At 38.2% G+C, this 7,084-nt stretch overlaps 1 long non-coding RNA gene across 1 annotated transcript; it reads left to right on the top strand.

The window, feature by feature from the left end:
• The first annotated feature begins 1,692 nt into the window (after nt 1-1,692).
• Nucleotides 1,693-4,373, top strand: LOC109901292 (uncharacterized). The gene is made up of 4 exons (XR_002256721.2): nt 1,693-2,120; nt 2,319-2,404; nt 2,521-2,691; nt 3,268-4,373. It is a non-coding gene; the product is annotated as an uncharacterized LOC109901292 (long non-coding RNA).
• The last annotated feature ends 2,711 nt before the right edge of the window (nt 4,374-7,084 follow it).

The following is a 7,084-nucleotide window of genomic DNA, read 5'->3' as shown; positions in this document are numbered from 1 at the left end:
AAAACAAAAGTATGTGGACAACCCTTCAAATTAGTGGATTTGGCTATGTCACCAACACGCGTTGCAGACAAGTTTTATAAAATCGAGCACACAGCCATGCAATCTCCATAGACAAACCTTGGCAGAAGAATGGCCTTGCTGAAGAGCTCAGTGACTTTCACCATGGCAGTCATAGGATGCCACATTTCCAACAAGTCAGTTCGTCTGATTTCTGCCCTGCTAGAGCTTCCCCGGTCAACTGTAAGTGCTGTTATTGTGAAGTGGAAACATTTAAGAGCAACAACAGCTCAGCCGCAAAGTGGTAAGCCACACAAGCTCACAGAATAGGACCGCCGAGTGCTGAAGCGTGTGGTGCATAAAAATCGTCTGTCCTTGGTTACAGCACTAACTACTGAGTTCCAAACTGCCATTGGAAGCAACGTCAGCACAAAAACTGTTCATCGGGAGCTTCATGAAATGGGTTTCCATGGTCGAGCAGCCGCACACAAGCCTAAGATCACCCTGCACAATGCCAAGCGTCGGCTGGAGTGGTATAAAGCTCGCCGCCATTGGACTCTGGAGCTGTAGAAATGCGTTCTCTGTAGTGATGAATCACGCTTCACCATCTGGCAGTCCAACGGATGAATCTGGGTCTGGCAGATGCCAGTTGAACGCTACCTGCCTGAATGCATAGTGCCAACTGTAAAGTTTGGTGGAGGAGGAATAATGTTCTGGGGCTGTTTTTCATGGTTTGGGTTAGGCCCCTTAGTTCCAGTGAATGGAAATCTTAATGCTACAGCATACAACATTCTAGACGATTCTGTGCTTCCAACTTTGTGGCAACAGTTTGGGGAATGCCCTTTCCGGTTTCAGCACGACAATGTCTCTGTGCACAAAGCGAGGTCCATACTGAAATGGTTTGTCAAGATCGGTTTGGAAGAACTTGACCTGCATGCACAGAGCCCTGACATCAAACCCCATCGAACACCTTTGGGATGAATTGGAATGCTGAATTTGAGCCAGGCCTAATCACCCAACATCAGTGCTCGACCTCACTAATGCTCTTGTGGCTGAATGGAAGCAAGTCCCCGCAGCAATGTTCCAACATCTAGTGGAAAGCCTTCCCAGAAGAGTGGAGACTGTTATAGTAGTGAAGGGGGGACAAACTCTGTATTAATGCCCATGATTTTGGAATGAGATGTTCAACGAGCAGATGTCCACATACTTTTGGTTATGTAGTGTATCAATGTTAGATAACTTCCTCTAGCAGTTGCTGCATTTTTCCACATCTCCATGGCAATGACCCTCTGGACTCCGAGCACCTGTGTGAGCAACCTCTCATATGTCTTTTCTCCACACTCACTATGGCACCATGACTAGTTCCCTACAAAGGCTTACCTCTGTCCTGCGCCTCCCACACAAAGACTGCAGCCCGTCACAGTCAATTATGAATTTACGTTCTGCATTGATAACGGTTGGCTGTGAATAAAAACGACCAATAATTACAGATCTGTCTCTGTTTACAGAATACCGGTGCTTCATTCAATTGTTCAGAATCACAAAAACATGGTAATTGCACAAGCATACACACAGGCATTCATGCACATGTACACACACACACACACACACACACACACAGTCAAACACGCCAAGTTGCTTTATAGATGGAGCGATCGATTACACATCTTTTTGTTGTTGTGATTCCTTTTTTTCATTAGATAACCATTTAAATACTTAACTACTTGCAGTTATTCTTTATCAATCACCAAATCTCAGGACATTTACCTGAAGCTGCATGGAACATGACCACAAAAGTTCTACAGAACTAGGGTTGGGAAAGTTACCAGATTTTTGCAACCTTCCATGACAGAACATTACTAGGCTACTGGAAGCTAGTGATGTCGACTCCAAAATAATGAATTCCATTCTACCACTGAAGTTCCACAGAATATTACTAGATTCATGACGATAGACCAACACAACTGAACTAGGCTAGAGCAATTGTTTCCCTCTTCCCGTTGAGTAAAGCATTGAGCAACGCTTCCAGTCTTTGGTTCCACGGAAGCTCAATGGGACATGGTTTTGCTGAAACTAAGGAAAAAGAGAAATTGCCACGTCCACGTGCATCCCATGTTCATCAGGTTGACCAAACATTCTGTTTAACATGAATAAAGACACAAGCATACTGTTATGATATTTGTGGATATAATGTCACATATAGCACTGGGTAGGCTTATGTCTCTGCATCATCTTCATAGTTTTGTACTAACTATTAATTGATTGATTCTTGTGTTTCATTCTTGATAGCTCTAATAGAAAATTGCTTTACTTGGGTTTAGGTTGCATTAAATACTTCAGCACGTTTAGGTGGTGGGCCATAGCAAGCTATCTGATTTAGCTTCTGAGATGGTGGCTCTCTGTCGAGGTAGGAGCTGGTTTTAACAGGTTGTGTATATTTATTTCTTCGGAGTACATTTCTGTCTGTTGGCAATGTCAATTGTTGCCATTTTTTTCTTAAATACTTACTTTTATGTTCGCTAGCTGGACATGCAAAAACCCGCCAAGTACTGACCTGTAAAGCAATCAAAACTTGTGTACTATCCATGGTACTATCTCTGCTGATCACCTCTGCCAATTATGTTATCCATACTTACGGTAGTAGAAAGCTGGTTCCAGCTCGAGAGAGATCTCCGTCCGACAAACTGCTGTCAGGTAAAGTATTTTTTTGTCATCTATCTATTTAGTTATAGAAAAGTTCTAGTTTACAGCTTGCATTGATGGTAAATATAGCTATCTATTTAGTTATATTTAGTTCTATAACTATTTAGTTATATTTACCGTCAATACAAGCTGTAAAATGACCCTCAACATACTGTAGATAGCTGCAACCTTAGTAATGTAGCTAGCTTGCTGGTTAGCTAGCAAGCTACAACAAGTAGATAAACTGCTAGCCAGCAGGAGCAGATGGCTTTAATCACTAGCTAGCGTGTCATTCCTGGACAAGGAGGGTTTTAGTTATTAGTTTATTCCAAGTAATAGTTTAAGACTACAACAATCTATAGGACAAGTAGTGTAAAGGTAACACAGTCATCAAGGCAGGACCCACTAATGTATTTTATCCTGGCAAATAAGAGGTGCCACATTTGTCCCTGTCCATAGCTGGAGTAGGATGATCACGGAGCACCCTGCCTCAGACTGTCAGGATGTTCATTTCCGTGCATACAAGCTACATTCCTTCGCTGTGATGATTTATTTGATTCATTCTTGTCCCTCACTTTTGTCTCACAGGGTCTATTCAGCTCTCTTGTGTCCTGCTCCCAGAGATCAACCAAGTGTTATTCGCCAAGCATGAGCTGATTCCCTCCCCTGTGAGGAGAACCATCCTACTGCAGTTTGGACTAGCCCTGCTTTCTCTATTTAGACATTGGGACCACATGCTGTATGTCTTTGCCTGTTGTCTTTCTTTGTGGGTTTTGGATTTTGTCTTATACAGTATAGTGCATTTTAGTGTTGAAGAACACCTACTACAGATACACGTGCTTGTTTGACCATCTTTATTCATTATTGTCTCTCACTTTTGTCTCCCATTATCTATTCACCAAGAAGTCCTGCAGTTTGAATCAGCCCTGACATCACTATTTAGACATTGAGACCACATGTGCATTTGCCTGTTGTCTTTTCTTTGTGAGTTTTGTCTCACTCAATCTAGTGCATTTTAGAGTCGATTAACACCAACTGCAGATATACGTGCTTGTTTGAGCAGCTTGAAGACTAAATTCAATGTATAATCAGTTTACCAACATGTGACCAACATATGATTTTACTATTGTAACATTCTATTGTCCCCGTCAGAAGCCCAGGCTTTTGCCATAGACGGTAGAGTTCTCGTCTCTGGACCACAACAAGCTTTAGAATGCATTCTGATAAGGCACTTGTCTCTCTACATCGGTCAGCTACATTGTTGACCAGGATGGGAACCTTTCGACATGCCTATGAGGGGCTTGGCACACAAATGGGGGAATACTGAAGCATGTGTTGATGATAGTTCTACTGTCTACATCACAGGCCCAGGCTTTTGGCATAGACGGTAAAAGCTCTAATTTATGAACTGCAACATTGTAAGATTGTTCCCTCCACGGAACTTGATATACCTTGATTTGTAGGCTACACTATATTTAGATACTTCAAATACTGCCTGAGACACTTGTAGAAAAAAAGACTGCCTGAGATAGACACCTTTGCTATGTGTTGCCGTACTCAACAAATGATGAAACACTGTTAGAGATTGTGTTCTTTTCTCAAATACATATGCATGGATTGTACAATATGCAAAACATGCTAAGCCAATCTTTGTATTCAGTCTTTTAGTATACTATAAATATGCTGTCATCACACTTCAATACACTTATTAACAGTGTACTTTAAATTCATCGTTTTTTTCGGTCTTTTATTATACTATAAATATACTATAATCAACCTTCAACACACTTAATAGCAGTGTGCTTTAAAATAACATTTTTTTCTGTCTTTTAGTATACTATAGATATGCGATCAACATTCAACACATTTATTAAAAGTGTACTTTAAATGTATAGTTTTTCAGTATTTTAGTATACTATACATATACTATCATCAGCATTTAACACACTTGTTAAAAGTGTACTTAAATTAATTGTTTTTCAGTCTTTTAGTATACTAAAAATATACTATCATCACCCTTCAATACATTTATTAAAAGTGTACTTTAAATGAATTGTTTTCCTGTCTAAGTATCCTTACGTTCATTATCATTCAACTTAAACACACATTAAAATTATTCTTCAATTTCAAATGCTTTAATTGTAATTTAGTATTGTCATTCAAAATACACATGGAGTTGTTTTATAGTTAAATCATTTATACAGTAGCACTCAAAAGTTTGGACACAACTACTCATTCAAGGGTTTTTCTTTATTTTTTACTATTTTCTACATTGTAGAATAATAGTGAAGACATCAAAACTATGAAATAACACATATGGAATCATGTAGTAACTGAAAAAGTGTTAAACAAATCAAAATATGTTTTCTATTTGAGATTCTTCAAAGTAGCCACCTTTTGCCTTGATGACAGCTCTTAGCATTCTCTACTAAGCAAGCTTCATGACTACATGATTCCATATGTGTTATTTCATAGTTTTGATGTCTTCACTATTATTCTACAATGTAGAAAATAGTTTAAAAAATAAAGAAAAACCCTTGGATGAGTAGGTGTGTCCAAACTTTTGACTGGTACTGTTTATTTTTTATGAAACTCTGTGGGTGATTAAGTATACATACATACCCCTTGGATTTTTACACAATTTATTGTGTTACAAAGTGGGGTTAAAATGTATTTAATTGTAATTTCAAACAATGTCAACAATTTATTCAAAATACTATGTCAAAGTGGAATAAATAAAAAATTGGGGGGGGGGGGATCAATAAAAAAGTAGATCATGGGCTAATAGTGGACTAAAGCTCATAGAGGCTTACCCAAGAATACTAACCTCTGTAATCACTGCCAAATGTATTTCTAACATGTATTGACTGAGAGAGCTGAATACGTACGCAACGACTACACTACCGTTCAAAAGTTTGGAGTCACTTAGAAATGTCCTTGTTTTTGAAAGAAAAGCACTTTTTTTTGTCCATTAAAATAACATCAAATTAATCAGTAAATGACTACTGTAGCTGGAAACAGTTGATTTTTTAAAATGGAATATCTACAGAGGCCCATTATCAGCAACCATCACTCCTGTGTTCCAATGGCACGTTGTGTTAGCTAATCAAATTTGTATCATTTTAAAAGGCTAATTGATCATTAGAAATTATGTTAGCACAGCTGAAAACTGTTGTTCTGACTAAAGAAGCAATAAAACTGGCCTTCTTTAGACTAGTTGAGCATCTGGAGCATCAGCATTTGTGGGTTTGATTACAGGCTCAAAATGGCCAGAAACAAAGAGCTGTCTTCTGAAACTCGTCAGTCTATTCTTGTTCTGAGAAATGAAGGCTATTCCATGCGAGCAATTACCAAGAAACTGAAGATCTCGTACAATGCTGTGTACTACAGAACAGAAGAGAACAGTACAGAACAGCGCAAATTGCCTCTAGCCAGAAAGAGGAGTGTGAGTCCCCGGTGCACAACTGAGCAAGAGGACAAGTACATTAGAGTGTCTAGTTTGAGAAACAGACACCTCACAAGTGCTCAACTGGCAGCTTCATTAAATAGCACGAGAAAAACACCAGTCTCAACGTCAACAGTGAAGAGGCGACTCCACGATGCTGGCCTTCTAGGCAGAGTTCCTCTGTCCAGTGTCTGTGTTATTTTTCCCATCTTAATATTTTTATTGGCCAGTCTGAGATATGGCTTTTTCTTTGCAACTCTGCCTAGAAGGCCAGCATCCCGTAGTCGCCTCTTCACTGTTGACGGTGAGACTGGTGTTTTGCGGGGACAATTTTTTCCCAACCTACGTTGTGAATGTTTAAATGATGTATTCGACAAGAAAAATACAATAATTTGTGTGTTATTAGTTTAAGCACACTGTGTTTGTCTATTGTTGTGACTAAGATGAATATCATACCAGATCAAATTGTATGTCTAATTTATGCAGAAATCCAGGTAATTCCAAAGGGTTCACATACTTTTTCTTGCCACTGTACATAAATTGTACTTAGGGTGTTTTAAAATATATTTATTTTGCTCTTTATCAAATATACTAAGAATATACTTCAGTTCAAAAAAAGTGTCCCCATTTATATAATTTAAAATGTATTTAATATACTTAAATGCAAATAAATATAAATAAAATATTTACTTAAATATATTAATGAAGTATGATTTAAGTATATTAAAATATACATATTTTTTTTACCTGGGATGTCTCATAATAGAATAATAAATGGATTGGCAAGATTTTGGCACCATCAACTTTTAGAAGGTTAGTAGGAACATTGATAATTTAAACCACCTAAATATACTCACACTCACTGAACATTTAGTATTTGAAACTCAAACATTTATTTCCCAACCGCTTTTTCTATGATCTTACAGGCTCTTTATCATTCTCCATACTTTATATTCCAAC

Source organism: Oncorhynchus kisutch, linkage group LG1 (assembly GCF_002021735.2).
Source record: "Oncorhynchus kisutch isolate 150728-3 linkage group LG1, Okis_V2, whole genome shotgun sequence".
Taxonomy (NCBI): domain Eukaryota; kingdom Metazoa; phylum Chordata; class Actinopteri; order Salmoniformes; family Salmonidae; genus Oncorhynchus; species Oncorhynchus kisutch.
This window is presented reverse-complemented; position numbering and strand designations above follow the sequence as displayed.